General features: G+C 48.0%; 1 long non-coding RNA gene and 1 pseudogene across 1 annotated transcript; one reads left to right on the forward strand and one right to left on the reverse strand.

Moving 5' to 3' along the window:
* LOC144891598 (triple functional domain protein-like) overlaps positions 1-17,566 on the forward strand; it is a 39,443-nt pseudogene extending 21,877 nt beyond the window's left edge.
* A 916-nt stretch (positions 17,567-18,482) lies between these two features.
* LOC144891708 (uncharacterized) lies at positions 18,483-19,467 on the reverse strand. The gene is made up of 2 exons (XR_013623054.1): positions 19,359-19,467; positions 18,483-19,224 (listed from the first exon to the last, which is right to left on the reverse strand). It is a non-coding gene; the product is annotated as an uncharacterized LOC144891708 (long non-coding RNA).
* Positions 19,468-19,744: the final 277 nt, after the last annotated feature.

Consider the following 19,744-nt stretch of genomic DNA (forward strand, 5'->3'; position numbering starts at 1 on the left):
GTCATTGGCTGGTTTGTCCACCTGTTCACTTGTATCGCTGGGCTGCCTCTCCAGATCCCTGAGTTGCCACCCCACTCCCTGGTTATCTCCTACTGCATTGTTGCGTTGTTGCCCAGAAAACCTATTGCGTTGATTCGTAGTCAACAGGGCTTGAGTCTGTAATTGCATCAATTTCTCGGCATTTACAGCACTATTTCTGGCTTGAATCCGCTGATGATGCAAGGCGTAATTCAATATTTCTTGCATTGGCTTGCCTTCCCAAGCAATACATTGTCTTTCCACTTCACTCTTCAATTTGGGCAATAGACCATTGATAAAAAGGGGTTTTAAGGCATTGTCAATTTGTGCCCGGTCTATGCCTGAATATAGTCGGAAAACATCTCGCAATCTGTCCAAATAATCGCTAGCATCTTCGCCTGTTTTCTGCTTGCATGTAACCACTTTGTTCTAATCCGTCACTGGTGGCAATTTTTTTTATGGCCTCTATCAATTCTATTGATCTGTGCCGTTCTAGCCTCCGTGGGCATGTCAACCTGTCCATCTTCCGTATTTACCCAGTTGGCCTCACGCATTAAGTTCCTCAAAGTGGTGGTATTAGGAATTAACCATTTTAAAAGTATTTCCATGTCTCTTGCAGTGGGCAACTGAGTTTCCACAATTAACCGCAGTTCCTCCGCAAATTGAAGTGGATCTGTTTTGATAGATGGCATACTACTCTGCAATGCCTTCAATTGATGTACCTGCCATGGTCTATACATCAGATCTGGTTGTTGCTGATTTGCCCCTGGAAATTGCCGCTGAGGAAAATTCATAACACCACATTGCTCAAACCCTCCTTGTGAGAGAGTCAACTTTTGATCATTCATTAGCCAATCACATTGATCGTTAGATTGATTGGCATTTATCACACGACCCTTACTCCTTGTATGGTGAAATGGAGAGCATGATAAAGGTATAGCAGCTGGTTGCATCGTTTGCCCACTTTGAGTCGGTTCCTGTGCCCCAATTGCACCCTCTTGGGTAGTTACCTCAAATGGGTCACGTCTTTCACCTGTCCTCTGTTGACTAGAACCAATCGCTGCACTCTGTTCTGGTCTTTCGGCAGGTACAGGTACAGGCACTACCTGTGGCTGATATACAATATTTCTCCGATAAGGTGGAGGAGTTTCGTCTTCCAGTTCATTTGTCTCATATGATCTGGCTTCTGGATACAGTTTGGGTTGGGATTGCTCTCCATTGCTGACTCGAAGAGGCATCTGATTTGTTACCTTACACAACCTATGCTGTATCTGTTTCACCTCTTTCTTCAAGCCCCCCATCTTTGCTTTGGTCTCCCTGTCCCTAGATTCAGCGTCCCAGTAATAGAATGGTTGCCAATCCACTTTGAACTTCTGTCGCCCTCTTGCTTCCAATTCTTTTCTGAGTGTTGCCAATACGTTTCTACCAAAAGTGCCATCCTGTGGGAATTCCCTTATTCGTCCTTTTCTCCATTCATGCCAGGATTCCACATCTTTAAGTGATTCTGCCCCATATTTCTGATACATGGAGCTGATACAAGCACCTCTTTGACTCAAATCCAATTGACCTTGTTTAATCTTGCAGAATCCACTTCCCATTTTGCCTGTGTGTGAGTACCTCTTTATACTCACTCAATATATCAAATAACTACAAGGACTACACATCGGACTACACCTGTATCCACTATCAACTGTGTGTACTGCAAAAATCGCAGAAGTTTGTTCCACCTTATACAAAGTAGCGTTGAATGCGTTGTTGTCTAGCTTATTCCGATAAGCTCTACTCTGTGGTCTTCCAGGAAGTATCTCTCCACCTGTCCACTTGATGACTTCAGGTGATTTCCAGAGAGTCCCCCTGCCCTGTGGCTTTCCCACACCCCAATCTCACTGATCAGTGTTGCAGATGAGTCTGGATCAGTAAGTCCTGTTAAGGGGGGGTCAAACAAAAATAACCACATAATATAACAAATAACCACTAGACTCACCACCTCGCTCATCGTCCCAGGTTGTCTGCACATTGATGTTTTGCAAATGTCTCAAAGCTTCGTTCTTGAGACCGCACTTTTTATTCATCCATCAATTGACTTGTTTAAATTAAATTTAAATAAAATCAGATCAGATTAAATTAATCAGATCAAAATCAATCAGATCAATCGGATCAGAATCAGAATCAATTCAATTATGCAATTTCAATCAATTTATCAATATTCATCAATAAAATTCTAATAATAATATATAATAAAATAATATAAATGATAATATCCAAATTCACATTTATCAGTCTGATACCGAATTGAAACCAATGTCTGATACTGAACTATGATATGGGATCAACATTACTTTATACCTAAACCTTTTCCCAATATTGCCAAAACAGTTCCATCCACTGACGGGGAATATGAGCATCGGTCGTCACTGTTTGACCCATATCTGCCGTCAGTTGACAAATCACCGTTCTGCCTCTGGATCATATCTGACATATTTTTTCAATCCTGTGTGGTCATCATATCACAAATTAAAGTTTAACAATCACTGAAGGCAACTCAACCCTTCATTTGTGAGACAATCAACCAAATTGATCAGACAGATATGAACCAGTTCATTGGGCAATGTCGCACATGTCACGTGCCACATGTCACACGTGTCACACGTCATGTGATGTCACATGTCATGTCATGTGTCACCCACCATGTCTCACTTTGAAAGACACTCAAAGTTCTTGACAATTAAAATGGTGTAAGATTCCTGAAATGTGTACCAGTGAATAGAAATTCATAAACATACCATAATCATCCATTGCAGAAGACAAGCATTACCTGTATCAATACATCCACGTGGTATAATCAACAACGAAACAGTTATCATTAACAAAATTTGAGAATGAACATCAATAATCAAAATATGACCAACATGAATCTCATCAACATCATCAACAATGAGAGAAAACAATGAGAACTATGAAAAGGGAAACAGGTAAAAGTGAAACAAAAGAGGAGGAAAGGAGGAGGAAAGAGGGGAGGAAAAGGGTGGGGAAGGGAGGAGGAGAAGTGGCAGAATGCCAAGGGAGGAATGAGGCTGGGGGAGGGGTGGGGCTTAAGGGTATCAATACTATGCGAAATACGACACTCATTGTATTTGTCTAAAAATAACTGTGTATGATTGGCTGCACTTATTCTCCCTTACAAGGCTGTGAAAGGTTATATGATGGATACTATTGTCCCTCTCGACCTTCGGTGCAAATCATACACTCATCTGTGTATTATTTTAACCATTCCAACTGTGTCGTATCATGGCACTCATCACTTTAACACTATGGGGCCATATTTTTTAGGGAGAGGGAGAAATTTAAAATGAGAATGAAAAACACATACCCACACACACAAAAACACATAAAGCCACATAATGAGGTGATATGCTAAATCAACATGGGATCCATATGGGATATGCAATCCCATTCAATCCCATACAATCAACGATCCTATACATGCCTCATACAATCAGTAATATAATATGATTTGGAGGGGGTGGATAATGGTAGAATGAAGTTAGGGTTAGGATTGGGTTGGGGTCAACAAATTCATGTACATGTAAATTCATTCATGTATAACCAGATCACAATATATTTCATCATTGGTTTCCCTCCATTTAATTGCCTTGTCAAATGTCATAGTATCTTATATCAATAAATTCCCTTTGTAAAATCTTAAAAGACAGATGAAATATAAAATGATCAAAGGTACATTCGATGGTTCTATTTTTTTTTTTAGAGATTACGGATCACAGTAGCATGGGATTGGCTCTCATTAAATTTCATCTTGATTGAAGGATTTTTAGCTGTGGTCCAAGATGGCCGCCGCCATAAAAAATCCTAAAAATATATATATATTTTTTTACTCAGGATGTAAATATACAGGTAAAAGTAAGTTTGGAGAGAAAAAAGGAAGGGGGGAAGGGATACAGAAGGGAAGAAAAAAATGGGGGGTTTGGATAGGGGGGGGGGCGGAAGGAGGGAGGGGGAAAGGGCAAGGGAAGGTTGGGGGGTGTAGGGCAAGAAAAGGTGAAAGAGGTTACATCTTAAAAAATCGCTTCTGATCCCATATGTAGAAGTGTGGGCTGGGGCCCAGAACACAACACCAAACGGTTGCCATGGGCAACCTGCCTGCACGCATTCCACTGGCAGGATACAATTACTGGCATCAGTGTGTGCAAGTCTTACGTGGAGATGACACGGAAACTTTATTTTTTTTAAATTACGTTGCATTACAAACATTACATTAGAAATTAAAAATTACATTACTGTCCTACATGGGAAAAATGAATTGATGGTGCACTTCATCAAGTCATCCCTGTCAGAACATCATAATTCATAAGATTACAATTTCTTGTGTTCATAAGAGCACATTTGGCCAATCACACACATAAATGTGCATAAAATGCAGACGTGCGTCCAAACCGCTTTGAATTAACTCTTATGAAGGTACAAAAACCCATATTTGTGCCACAATGGAATTTTTTATGACTTAAAATCGAGCCAGTCGATTTTACCATTATTTGGCTTACTGTACAGATGCTGTATAAAATCGCTTTTTACTGTAAAATCGCTTTAAAAAATCGCTTTTAATCGCATTAAAATCGCTTGAAAAACGCTGTTCCACTCGTGCGAGAGCATATCGACTCGTCCCTCGTGACCACATCAAAAATGAGGCTCACCACAGGAAAAATATTATATAAGTCTCAACCGTAGGAACCCAGCAAATTTGAATCATCATACAAAAGGAATGAGGAGATATGTAACACAGACCATTGAACTGAAATAACGCATAAAATCAAATGAATACACAAAATATTTTCATGACTGGACGAATGCAGCACCCTTTGCGCTAACGTCCCGGGATACGTTAGTGGCTCTTTGCACTCGTAGAATGTACCGAAAAAAATAAAAAATTTATTATTATTTAAAAATTTTTTTTTTTTCGTCATGACTTCTGAAATTAAAAAATCGTACAATAATTACAGTATATACCATATCAGTGGTCCTTCATGAAAGCACAGCACCTTTTCTAAAGACAAAAGGCTTTAGTGGATATTTGTGACAGTCCATGGCACCATTCCTAAAAAATGCGTATACATAAAAAAAGAGAAGAAAAAAAATTGGCATGATTTCTGAAACCTGTTAAAGGCCTCATGTTTTTTCCTTCCACACATCAACAAACATACACAAAACTCAAACACTGAACTATTTGCGCAGATTAACATCAGACTACACAGATAACAAACAAAAGCTTACCTTGTTTACCTGGGCAGTTGAATCCCTACGGGCCACCACTTCTTGGAGAATTATTAACAATTTCTGGTGTTATGTTACTAAAACTTCAAGAGACTCGGTTTAGCAAAATCAATGTTTTATTCACTTTTCAGAATTTGTTGTGTACTTGAGAATTGTTGTATACTAAGCCGAGATCTTTAATGAGTCTTTGTTCGTCTTTGTTGAAGCTCGTTTGGTAGGTCTTGGTTGAAGCTCGGTCTGTAGGTCTTTTGAAGCTCGTTCAGTTGCTGACCAGTCTTCAGTTGTTCCCCGTCCACTCTGCTAGTCCACTGCTTCTCCATCACTCTCCCAGTTCTCTCTGCTTCCAATGCAACTTTCTCTTGGTTTTAAAGCCCCAAAACCCTTTGATGTTACAGAGCATGCAGGGTGTCTCTTATCCCAAAACCTTATTTGGCTCTCTTGGCTAGCTTGTACTTATTTCTGTTCAAGAGGTCAAATACTCTGACCTGCTGAGGAAGAATTTGCAGCCTGTGTTCCATCTATGGAACACAGGCTAAATTGATAGACACAGATGGCAGTCCCAGTGCATTACACATTCTGTTTCCTTAAATTAACTCTCTTGCCCACCTGTTAGTTCTATGCACTTTACTCATTCGTAAAGTAAAACATATCCACTTTAAACAAGATTACATTGATATATATATATTCTAGCAATATTGTCAATATGAATATTTATTCCCTGACACCTGGAAGTTCCAGCAGTGTCCATGTGTTTTATACATTCCCCCCCCACCCCCCCCCCCACCCACCCACCTTCCCATGCCTCCTCCCCCCAAGCCCTCTCCCTCCCACGGATCTTCCGTTGTCCCGGTTCTCTACTGTTGTACTTGTGTGCTTCCCGCTCCCTTTTTTGTGTTTTGTGTGTCCATTCGTTGTTGTTTTTTGTGATTGATGCTAGCTAGCTCTTACACGAGCCTCGATCTTGTGTACAAAAAAAAAAAGAAGAAAAAAAAAGACAACTCGCGTTTATCTATCTATAATTCCAGTAATCTCTGTGTGTGTGTGTGTGTGTGTGTGTGTGTGTGTGTGTGTGTGTGTGTGTGTGTGTGTGTGTGTGTGTGTGTGTGTGTGTTTGTCTGTGACCGCTGTTTCTCGACAACCACGGGTCCGATATACTTGAAACTTGCCAGGTATATTGCTGGGGACCCGAGGATGTGCCTTTTCAAGGTTTCATATTAATCGGAGTAGTTACCGAGCAATGGCGATTTCTTTACCAAACTCCGCAAGCCGTTCGCTTTGGACCAAACCATTTCATGTAAATAGAGGGGGGAGATTGTCACCGTACTCGCAAGCCGTTCGCTTTGGACCAAACCATTTCATGTAAATAGAGGGGGGAGATTGTCACCGTACTCGCAAGCCGTTCGCTTTGGCTTTGCGAATGGACCAAACCATTTCATGTAAATAGAGGGGGGGGGATATAATTTTAGATATATATATAGTACGGGCATGCCCTAGTCTATCTATAATTCCAGTAATCTCTGTGTGTGTGTGTGTGTTTGTCTGTGTGTTTGTCTGTGTGTCTGTGACCGCTGTTTCTCGACAACCACGGGTCCGATATACTTTAAACTTGCCAGGTATATTGCTGGGGACCCGAGGATGTGCCTTTTCAAGGTTTCATATTAATCGGACAAGTAGTTACCGAGCTATGGCGATTTCTTTACCAAACTCCGCAAGCCGTTCGCTTTGGACCAAACCATTTCATGTAAATAGAGGGGGGGGGGGATTGTCACCGTACCCGCAAGCCGTTCGCTTTGGACCAAACCATTTCATGTAAATAGAGGGGGGGGGGATATAATTTTAGATATATATATATAGTACGGGCATGCCCTAGTTTATATAAATTAACGTTACATTATCATTATTACGAAAATGATATTACTATAAAAAAAAACCGAGGCTTATTCCTTACTTCCTAATTCCTTACTTCAGGGGGTATTGTCATCGGCTCCCTCTCTGTCTGTCTGTCCATCCGTCACGCTATCTCTTCCTAAACGGTTTGGCAGAACTTCACCAATCTCAGTAGTTATGATCACCAAATGGCAAGGAGGTGCGGTAGCAGCATCACTTTTGGTCCTGCTCACTGTGGTGGGATTAAAAGGTCAAACACCAAAAAATGCAATTACAGGTACATTTTTCAACATTTTAAATGAGACTTGTCTACTTAGTGTATCACAACCAAAGTGTCCACTTAGTATATTGCAATCTTACTGAGACCAATTATTCTGCTTGACAGGCCTCCAGCATTCAAACCAAACAGGACTGGATCAAGCACATCCGTGAGGTGATCCAGGAGCGGACGATTCATCTGAAGGGCGCATTGAAGGAACCCATCCATTTGCCCAAACCCACGGGTGTCAAACAGAAAGGATCTTCCAAACGGTGAGGAATGCATGTGTACACACACCCACGGTCTGTGCAGCTGTACCTTCTGGTGTGTTATAATAAGCTAATATCGCTTTCATAAACATGTACACATATTGAATGTAATCTTTCGCAATCTCTACTGTGTCATGTCTACCCTTATTTGGGCTTCATTACATAACGATCTTCCTGAAGAACAAAACAGATTTGCACCATTTTGTTATTAGTCCCCTACCGGTGTACACTGGAGGAGACTATAGGTTTGCACGCCGTCCCTCCGTCCGTCAGTCTGTCAGTCCGTCAGTCCGTCAGTCCGTCACGCAAAGAACAGTTTTCTGGACTTTTTTCCTAAACGCTTAATGCTAATGATTTCAAACTTGGCAGATGGTTTCCTCATGATACGTTACAGATCAAGTTCGAACTTCACGACGTTTCGATCATTTTTGACAAAGTTATGGCACTTTGAACTTTGGGAATTCTGATAATTGTGATGCTCCTTAACTCAGTGCCATTTTAAGTTTTAATTTCCTTTAAAAACCTATTTCTCTGCAATAATAGGACCGATTGAGATCAAATTTTCACCATAGGAGGGACTCGGTCTGTAGAATATTTTAATGGTAATTATGACGTCACAGGTCACGTTACCACCCTATTTGTTTTTCGTGAAAACACGAAAACCCCTTTTTCTCTGCAACGGCTGAACAGATCGAGGCCAAACTTTGCAGGCAGAATCGCATACGTATGACGAACAAAAAAGTCAGTGAGCATGACGTCATGCGTCACATGGTTTCAGAGTTATGATGTATTTAAGCATGAACCTTTAAAACCGAGCTCCTCATTCATTTTTGATCCAATCGAGGGGAAACTTCACAGATCTGTTCGGCATGTCAGTCTACTAAAATGACCTTTTGGAATTTGCGATAGGGCACGTGGTTTGGCAGATATCGTTAAATAAATGAAAATAAAATTTTTTTAAAAAGGATATCTCTTGTTTATTCTAGAGTTCTCCTCAAGCCGCACCGCACGCCCTCAGCCTCGTCTGCGAACGTCAACAGCGCGACAGAGAGGGGCGGAGCCAAGCCGAGCAACATATATATATACACATCGATCATTGATCGTGAACCGGAAAATATAATAAATTACTGATATTTAGCGACTCGAAAGGTTCTTTATCAACAACTTATTTTCTGGTGCTTCTGCTGACCTGTCTGCAAGGTGTATAAATCGAAGTCCCGAGTGCGAATCACAGGTGACCCTGTCCTGAGGTAATTAGCGATTGGGAACGATTCAGAACCTGTGGATAAATAACCCTTGGTAATTTCCCCAACAGTTTTCCGGACGACAGACTGCCGGTAGTGGACATGTGTTGCAGCGCAATACTCAGAATGCTTGTTCTCACTATTTTATTACTTCATTTTGGGAGAGAGAGGGGTGTATTCAAATATAAATCCTACATTGTGTGTGTGTGTGTGTGTGTGTGTGTGTGTGTGTGTGTGTGTGTGTGTGTGTGTGTGTGTGTGTGTGTGTGTGTGTGTGTGTGTGTGTGTGTGTGTGTGTGTGTGTGTGTGTGTGTGTGTGTGTGTGTGTGTGTTGATTGTTGTTGTATAGCCCGAGACAGTTCTCTTGAATAAGCTCGTGGCACAGAGATAGCTGATTGATCTCCCAGGAGAAATCCAGAGATCCCCCACATCTAGGATGGTGTACCTTCCCCTCCGCCCCTCCTCCCCCCACGACAGAGTTAGAGGCCGAGAGAGAGGAGAGAGAGACAAGAGGGAAAGGGCCGGTCCATGGTGACTGATCAGCACTCTGACCGTGACCGCACTGCCTTGACGAATCCGGGCAGCAGGGAAGAATGGGGAAATTTGCGTCCCCAACTTGTGTTTTGTGTTGCGGGAAGGGGGGGGGGGGAGGTGTAACCACTGTGAAGAGGCATACCCGATAGTTGCTGTCGTTGGTTGTCTTCTCCATATGCATGTTTCAGAGGGTGGAACGGGGGCTCTCCTAGGTCTCTTAGCGGTTTGGGTGCCGGCTTGGGATCCTCGGATCCTGGGTTCGAATCTTGGCGGTTAGGGTGCCGGCTTGGGATCCTAGGATCCTGAGTTTGAATGCTGGTCGATCACTGAATTAACGCCAGGGGGGGTTGACTCAGTCTGTCATCATTCCGAGGTCGGCAAATTGAGCACCAGCTCACTGGTAATTCCCTGTGTGTCGCAAGAGGCGACCAACAGGGTTGACGACCAACAGGTTTGGCGGCAGGAAGGGCATCCGGCCATAAAACATTGCTTCAAAAAAGGGGACCACGGTGCCCAAAAAAGGCCAACCCCTGCTCTGTGGGGGAAAATGGCCTCTAAATGTGGTTCTCAAGTAAGTAAGTAAATAACTTAGTAATTTCAGTTATTTTTGTGAATTGTGAGAGAAAGGACTCATTATTTTGACTCAATTGTGACTCATTATTATGATGTCTATTTTTTTCTCTTAGATATCATATTCCGTATTGTTGTTTCAACATAGTTTGTACATGACATATTCATGACATTGCCAATTAGGTTTAGACTATTAAATTTAGATTTACCATTTAGTGGCTAAATATACATGTTTGAGACTGACTGAGCTGTCCTGCAATAGGGACAGTGGCGGTGAGGACGGAGACAGCCAGGGTGATGGCAGCATTCAGCTGGACACCATTTCCATAACGTTACGAACCTCACAGAATACGTTGGACAGTGACAAGGTAAGGCGTGCCATGCATTCCAGTTAAAAACTGAATATCTGGGATCACAAAGCGATTGCCTCGGGTAAGCAAACCCCAGCGCACACCAGCCAATGATGGGCATATGATTGTCTGACCACCATGTGACCTTGATCTTCAACATTTAGTAATGGAGTGTAAGTTAAGAAAATGTGTCCCCATCTACAACCCATCCAGAACACCTAACATCATGAAAACCAGAAGAAGATTATTCAAGTCATGATCAAAAAGGTGTTTTTTGTTAATTAGGTCAATTCGAAAAAGTAGGTCAAGGACCCAAATCATATATCAGGTGAACAACGTCGGTGCAGGAACACTATTATTTTGCAAGAACATCTTAGAAGGCCAAGTGGTCTTTGAGATTCCGCACTAGCAAAATTGGGTGATGACAAAAAACGTCGTGTTTTTAAGCGGTGAAGCCACTTCAATATGTCACCGTACGTCCGTCAAAAATGAAGAAGAAGATCCTTTATAACCCACTGAAGCGCGGTGCTACGCACGCTACTTGCTTACCAAGGAGGAAGCGGACAACGCGGTGAATTAAAAGTCTTTATTGAAAGAGCCCTACTGTAGCACTGCCGTGCTCGGGGCTGTGTGCCCCGTGTATATCCCGAGGCCACGTCTACCCCTCGGGCGTGACCGCCGCCCACTTGGTGCGCGGAATGATGCCATCACGCCAGTGAGCTTTCGTGTCCGCCACACGCGCCCCCCCAGAATTCCCGCGCACCTGGAGGGTCAGTTTGCCGGGCAAACGGATGACCCGGCCGAAGCGCCCTCTGGCGACTGGCGGCGTCTGGGGTGCAGGGATGCCCGCTGGAATGCCTCCGGCTGCACCCGGGATGGGTGCGGGGCCGGGGGGCGGCGTGCCGGCGGGGCCGGGCGGTGCCGGGGGTCCGCCCGCAGGGGGGCGGCCCCGACGCGGGGGCCGAGCCACCGGCGGTGGGTGGTCCACGTCGAGGTGGGCCGGCTTGAGGCGGTCCACGGAGACGCGGTCGGGAGTACCGCCGATGTCCAAGGTGAAATGTTTCACCCCGGTCTCCAGCACGCGGAAAGGCCTGTCGTACGGGGGCCGCAGTGGTGTCCAGTGGGCGTCGTGCCGGACGAAGACGTACTCCGCGGTGCGAAGCTCCGGGGCGACGTGCGTAGGTGGGTGCCCGTGGTGCGTCGTCGGCACCGGGGCGAACCTCCAGGCGGTCTCCTGTAGCGCGGAGCGCTCCTGCGCCGCGGACCATGGTGCCGTGGGGTCGGGGAGGAACTCGCCCGGCACCCGCAGCGGTTGTCCGAAGACCAACTCCGCCGCGGATGCGCGCAGGTCGTCCTTGGGCGCCGTCCGGAGGCCCAGCAGGACCCAGTGGAGCCTGTCGACCCAGCCGTCGTCGCGGAGGGTGGCCCGGAGCGCGGTCTTCAACGAGCGGTGGAACCGCTCGCACAGGCCGTTGGCCTGGGGGTGGTAGGCCGTGATTCGGTGCAGCTGGACCCCGAGCCCCCGCGCGACCGCCCCCCAGAGCTCCGAGGTGAACTGGGGGCCGCGGTCGGACGAGATGTCCGAGGGGGCGCCGAACCGGGCGACCCAGGTGGCGATGAACGCCTGCGCGACGTCCGCCGCCGTCGTCGCCGCCAAAGGCACGGCCTCTGGCCACCGGGTGGTGCGGTCCACCGTTGTGAGGACATGGGTGAAACCCCGCGAGGGGGGCAGAGGTCCCACCAGGTCCACATGAACGTGGTCGAACCTACGTTCCGGCACCGTAAACGGGGCCAATGGGGCCGGGGTGTGTCGGTGCACCTTCGCGCGCTGGCACGCGAGGCACGTCCTGGTCCAACCGCGGACGGCCTTCCGGAGGCCATGCCAGACACACTTGTCGGCGACCAACCTCTGGGAGGCCTTCGTGCCCGGGTGGGACAGGCCGTGGATGGCGTCAAAAACCTCGCGCTGCCAGCCCGCGGGCACGATGGGGCGAGGCCGCCCGAGGGACACGTCGCACAAGAGGGCCGTGCCCGCGCCGTCGAACGGCACCTCGGCGACGCGGAGGCCCGTGACGGCGGTCCGCAAGGCTTGGACGCCGGGGTCGGCGGCCTGGTCCGCCGCCATCCGGGCATAGTTGATGCCGAGGTGGACTGCGTGGGCGACGGACCGGGAAAGGCAATCCGCCACCGGGTTGTCCTTCCCCGCGACGTGCCGGATGTCCGTCGTATATTCAGACACGGCCGAGAGGTGACGCTGCTGCCGGGCCGACCACGGCTCGGTGACCTTGCCCATCGCGAAGACCAGTGGCTTGTGGTCGACGAAGACCGTGAACGCACGGCCCTCGAGCAGATGGCGGAAGTGCCTGACCGCCAGGTGAAGCCCGAGCAACTCGCGGTCGAAGGTACTATAACGGCGTTCAGGCGGGCGAAGCTGCTGGCTGAAGAACGCCAGCGGTTGCCAGGCACCACGCACCCATTGCTCGTGCACCGCGCCCACCGCGTAGTCCGAGGCGTCGGTGGTGAGGGCGATCGGTGCATTGGGCGCCGGGTGCGTGAGCATGGTGGCGTTAGCCAAGGCGAGCTTCGCGCCCGTGAACGCCGCGTCCATCTGCTCGGTCCAGGTAACGTCACCTTTGCCCGGCTTCCCTCGGAGGGCCTCGTGCAGGGGGCGCAGGAGCTGGGCGATGCGGGGCAGGAACCGATGGTAAAAGTTTACCATGCCCAGGAACTCCTGGAGCCCCTTGATCGTGCGGGGGCGCGGAACCCCTTCACCGCCTCCACCTTGGCTGGCAGGGGGACGGCCCCGTGCCTGGTGACGCGGTGCCCCAAAAAGTCGATGTCGGCAACGCCGAACCGGCACTTGGCGGGGTTCACGATGAGGCCATGCTGGCCCAGGCTTTCGAAGAGCGTGCGGAGATGGTGGAGGTGCTCTTCGCGGGATGCGCTGGCGACGAGGATGTCGTCCAGGTAGACGTACACAAAATCCAAGTCGCGCAAGACGCTGTCCATTAGTCGCTGGAACGCCTGAGCCGCATTTTTCAACCCGAAGGGCATCCGAAGAAATTCGAAAAGTCCGAATGGCGTGATGACGGCCTTCTTCGGGATGTCCTCCGGCCTGATGGGGACCTGATGGCAGCCACGTATGAGGTCCACTTTTGAAAAGAAGGACATGCCCGCCAACCGGACATGCCCAACAGTCTGCTTCTGCTGTCCCAACAATGGATGGAGGTCCTCAATGCCAAACAGGAAATCAGACCTGTCTCCCTTGACATATCACGTGCCTTCGATACAGTCTGGCACCCCGCTCTGCCCACCAAACTCTCCTCATGGTATCCATGGAAATCTCCACGCATGGCTTGCGGACTTCCTCTCTGGTCGTAGTCAAAGTGTGACCCTGAATGGATTTATCTCATCTCCCCTTCATGTTCAGGTAGTGTTCTGGAGTTTCCCAAGGTAGTGTTCTGGGCCTTGTGCTTTTTCTGGTCTTCATCAATGATCTCTCCGACTCTCTGGAAAATCCTCTCTGTCCCTTTCCTGATGACTCCACTCTCTGCCGCTCCATTCCTCATCCCTTCATATTGGCAGTCTGCAGCCTCCTCACTCTCTGCAGACCTGTACAAAATCACAGACTGGTCAAACAAGTGGAACATGTCTTTCAATCCGGACAAATCTCACACTCTTACGATGTCTCTCCGAAAAGACCGACTCGACAACCCTCCCATCTACTTTCTCAACAATCCTCTCCAAGAAGTTATGTCGCTCAAAAACTTTTGGGTCTCACTATCTGCCATGATCTCTCACTATCTGCACACCTGAGCTCCTCACGACATACAAGGCTTTCATCCGCAGCTCAATGGAATACTGCTCTCCCCTCTGGGCTCTCCCCTCCTGCCTCACACCTAGCTCGTCTTCACGCTGTTGAAACCAAAGCGTTCAGAATTATTGGAATCTCCCGCGATGAAGCGAACTCCGAGGGCCTTTCACTCACTCGCCGCAGGCAGGTTGGTGGTCTTTCCGTCTTCTACCGACTCCTCTCCGGCCTTGCCCCCCCAGCTCTCTCTGGGCTCTGTCCCCCAAATATTCCTACAGGTCGCACAAAATCTGCCAGCAACACTCTTATGGTTAAACTGCCAAAATCAAGACTCTCTGCTCACCTTCACTCCTTCATTCCTCTTTTCTCCCACCTCTGGAACAAACTCCCTCACTCCCTTCAATCCCACTCCTCCCTCCAGGTCTTTAAAACAGCTGTTCACCACCATCTCTTATCTTCCCCGATCCAAAACCTTGATCTTTTCTACCCCCGTTAATTTCACCCCAAATCCACTTTTTTGAAATACCAACCTCTGCCCTGGAAGTCCTTGGTGTCGTTGTGTTTTATACTTCTCCCACCCCCCCCCCCCCCACCTCCCCACCCCCAAGCCCTCTCCCTTCCACACATCTCCCGATGTCCCTGCTCTCAAATGTTGTTTGTGTGCTTCCCCATCTTGTCTACCGCTCCCTCTTTTTATATATTTTGTTTGTGTGATAAATGTTAGCTCTTTCACGAGCCTTGATTCTGTATACATAAAAATAAAAATAAAAAGTGACTGGGATGGAAATGAAAATGATGAAAAGACTGCAGGAAAAGAGGAAAAACAATATTGCCAGAAGTGATGGATTCGAGAGCTTTGCTTACATTTTTGTGGGAGATGCAAGCACACCTGTCTGTATGTCAGATGATTTGTTTTTGCACCCTTCTTCTGGATAGCAGTGATATTTGCTGACTATCGTGGAGAGGAGAGGTGTAAAAAGGAGAAAGACAGATTGAACATGGGCACGGATGCCATCTTGTCTGCTGTCAAGGCTGGACATAGTTTTCTCAAATTTCTCGGATGAGGACACTTCCAAGAGTCCAGTAGACAGAGGGTACAGTGTCGTCGAATGGGGACAGAGCTGGTGAGATTGGATGCATGAGATTTGGAGGCAAATACTGAGCACCGAGTGGAGTCATTCTGCATTAGCTTCAGCAGAATCTCTGGTGATGTATTTTGAGGTGAGGTGGAGGAGAGTTTAAGGTGGCGCCATCACGACTTTGAGAAAGTAGACTGCTTGTTGAGTTCAGCCGTGAGATTTTACATTTACGTTTTCTGGCTTGCCGAAGGATCAACACAGTCTTACAGAATGATCTAACATTCCTCTCAGTCTGATTTGCCTTCCATGTTGAGAAACCGAGTTGTGTCCCCACAATCTTTCCCTCACGCAGGCTGCAGTAACATCCCTCTCTGACGATATTTATAAAACAAGTACATTGTCACCTGTCTGTGAACATTCATCTTGAGGCAGGAATGGCATAACTGTCACCTCGTGCTGCTGTAATGTTGAGCTGTCAAGCCCCAAATTTATTTCTGTGGCCATCCAATCAGAGATGTCGTCTCTGGAGCTCCTAGGTCTCACCGTCAGTTATGAGTGGTGTTGGGAAGATCATATCTCAAAGCACACCTCCAAAGTCACCATCTGCCTCTGAAATCTCGACAGGTTCAATTCCTCTTCCGACTGTCTTTATAGCTTATCATGATGTTTAATTCCTTCACCTGAATACTGCCTCATCTCCCTCTCACGACTCCCCCACTCTCTCACCATCTCACTCTTGCCTCTCTCCCTCTCTCTGCCCCGCCTCTCCCCCTCTCTCTGCCCCACCTCTCCCCCTCTCTCTGCCCCGCCTCTCCCCTCTCTCTGCCCCGCCTCTCCCCCTCTCTCTGCCCCGCCTCTCCCCCTCTCTCTGCCCCGCCTATCCCCCTCTCTCTGCCCCGCCTCTCCCCGCCCCGCCTCTCCCCTCTTTCTGCCCCGCCTCTCCCCCTCTCTCTGCCCCACCTCTCCCCCTCTCTCTGCCCCGCCTCTCCCCCTCTCTCTGCCCCGCCTCTCCCCCTCTCTCTGCCCCGCCTCTCCCCCTCTCTCTGCCCCGCCTCTCCCCCTCTCTCTGCCCCGCCTCTCCCCCTCTCTCTGCCCCGCCTCTCCCCCTCTCTCTGCCCCGCCTCCCCCTCTCTCTGCCCCGCCTCTCCCCCTCTCTCTGCCCTGCCTCTCCCTGCCCCGCCTCTCCCCCTCTCTCTGCCCCGCCTCTCCCCCTCTCTCTGCCCCGCCTCTCCCCCTCTCTCTGCCCCACCTCTCCCCCTCTCTCTGCCCCGCCTCTCCCCCTCTCTCTGCCCCGCCTCTCCCCCTCTCTCTGCCCCGCCTCTCCCCCTCTCTCTGCCCCGCCTCTCCCCCTCTCTCTGCCCCGCCTCTCCCCCTCTCTCTGCCCCGCCTCTCCCGCTCTCTCTGCCCCGCCTCTCCCCCTCTCTCTGCCCCGCCTCTCCCCCTCTCCCCCTCTCCGCCCCGCCTCTCCCCCCTCTCTCTGCCCCGCCTCTTCCCCTCTCTCTGCCCCGCCTCTCCCCCTCTCTCTGCCCCGCCTCTCCCCCTCTCTCTGCCCCGCCTCTCCCCCTCTCTCTGCCCCGCCTCTCCCCCTCTCTCTGCCCCGCCTCTCCCCCTCTCTCTGCCCCGCCTCTCCCCCTCTCTCTGCCCCGCCTCTCCCCCTCTCTCTGCCCCGCCTCTCCCCCTCTCTCTGCCCCACCTCTTCCACTCTCTCAGCCCCGCCTCTTCCCCTCTCTCAGCCCCTCTTCCCCTCTCTCAGCCCTGCCTCTTCCCCTCTCTCAGCCCCGCCTCTCTCCCTCTCTCTGCCCCGCCTCTTTCCCTCTCTCCCTCTATCTGCCCCACCTCCCAATTATCTGAAGCCACCTGTCTGCATCATGGCTGCTTTTGGACACGTAGGTCCTTAATTTGGCCCCACCTATCTCTTCCCAAATATCTGTCAATGTTTCTCTACTTGTGGTGCTCTTCCTCTGCTCTTTTCCGGATATATATCTGAGGCCCCCTACTTGCATCATGGCGGCCTTGCGATAAATATCTCTTCTACCGACTCCTCTCCGGCCTTGCACCCCTGCTCTGTCCCCCAATATTCAAGCTGGATGCACAAGATCTGGCAGCAACTTCTGGTGAAACAGCCAAAACCAACTCACTACTCACCTTCACTCTTTATTTCTTTTTTCCCCTTAGGTCTTAAAATGAACACACACACACCCACACACAGAAACACATACACACACACACCCATATATGCAGACACACACACACACCCATATGCACAAACATATATATATATATATATATATATATATATATATATATATATATATATATATATATATATATATATATATATATATACATACATACATACATACATACATACATACATACATACACACATACACACACACACACACAGACATATATACATCCACACACACACACCCATCCACACACATATGCACATACACACATTCAGGCATATGCACACACACACACACACACACACACACACACACACACACACACACACACACACACCATGAAAAACATACTTCGAGAACAGCATGCGACAGCAGCAGCATGCAACGAGAGGACAGCATGCAACGAGAGAACAGCAGGCAACGAGAGAACAGCATGCAAGGCAACAGCAGTTGGATGCGATGGAAAGAGCAAAGAAAAGCAGAGCTTGAACTGCTGAATGGCTTTGAATGAATGAATTGTACAATATGCTATCCTCACCCTTGTCCTTGTAAAATAAACCCCCTTTAATAAATTGTTCTTTCAGATTTGCTCGTCGTCTCTTTTCTTTCTTTTATCTAACACAGTCCGCATGTATTGCGAGCCGGGGAGGTTTTGTATTCCCACCAATTGGCTTCAGTCTAACTGGTGTGCACTGGCAGTTTCGCTCTGCTACATCCATTTAAAACAGAAGATATGATCAGTGCATGTCGGCGGAGCGAAACCCAGTTGGAAAACCACGTCACCCACAGGTAAACGGTAGTCGAATGGAGGATCCCAGGGAACCTGGTCCACTAATTGGCATTCACGGTTGATTAGCAACCCGCCAGGAGTTATCCATGTTCGGTGACCTCAGGTCCGGTAGCCCAGGAGAAACCGAGACTCCCCTTCAAAGTAGACCTCAAAACCCAAGACTGCAACAGTATCAATGAAGAAATGAAACCTGTCCAGTGTGATATGTTTAATGTTGTTCAGAAATACAGAACGTTCGCTCATATCACATGTGGGCGCTGCTGAAACTGACGGCAGATTGAGAAGCAAGAAAGATGATGGTGGACACGATTCCATGAGGTTGACAAATCGATTGATTTACAGCTGAGTTGTCAATTTTTTTTTGAAAAGTTGAAACACAGAGCATATCCAAAATGAGGAATACTCGTTTCATTATCCATCAACAGCATGCAATCGTGCAACATACCATGGACGCATAGATCATCAGTAGCAAGATGGAAGAAGCATGTTATCATGTCGAAGGTAACAACTTCTGACTGGGTTCTTGGGAAAGCTCGTATAAATCATAACAAAATCACAAAAAGGTCATCTACATATCAAAAAGAGGGGTGAAGGAGGGATATGGGGTATGGAGGGGCATGAGATAAGTAAATTGAGAAAATGGAGGGGAGGAGCAACAAAAGTTGGGGAGGAAGTGGGATAAACAGAAAGAGTGGTGGGAGATGCATTGCATAAGAGAAATGGAAGTGTACGGGGGGAGGGGGGAGGGCGAAGGGCGGGGGAGGACTTCCATTTCACATTTAAAAGTAGATGGCCCCTTCATGTCATCACGATCGTGACTCTCAAAGTTCGCCTCAAAATTTGTGAAGTGACAAGAAAGGCATTGAAGCGAAAGGCAAAAAATACTTGCCTGCGATACTCAACTACAAAGCAGTTGCTGTTACACACCCATCGACCTGGCAAAAGCAAAACAAAGATGCAGCTTAAATCCCATAGAAGTGGACGAATGGAACTACGAGCAATACGTTTTGACATTACTTCCACATGGAAAAAGCACACAGATTATCAAAGAAAACTTTCTCAAAATTACCACTTCATAAAGAACCATTTAATATCGACATAGAACAGGGTTTGTTGAGACTTTTAAACTACACATTACACGTAAACATGCATTTGCGATACGCTCGAAAAACAAACACTACATTACCGGACAACAGAGTACAATAGTCCAAGAAATAAGCCGATATGTACGAAATGCCCGTACTGGCAGATTGCTTTTTCCTACAGAATCGGACATGGAGCAAAACGATCCATGTACAGGTTAATTTCTTTTCCCTTCAACACATGGAAAAGAAACGGGCAAAAAATAAAATAATATCACACCGACAACAGGCACCGCAAATGCGGAGAGCCTCGACAAAGTCGATGGTAAAGCGAACAAGCGGGAAAGCCCCACTGAAGTTCAGATGGAGTTAT

Source organism: Myxine glutinosa, chromosome 4 (assembly GCF_964187855.1).
Source record: "Myxine glutinosa chromosome 4, kmMyxGlut1.1, whole genome shotgun sequence".
Taxonomy (NCBI): domain Eukaryota; kingdom Metazoa; phylum Chordata; class Myxini; order Myxiniformes; family Myxinidae; genus Myxine; species Myxine glutinosa.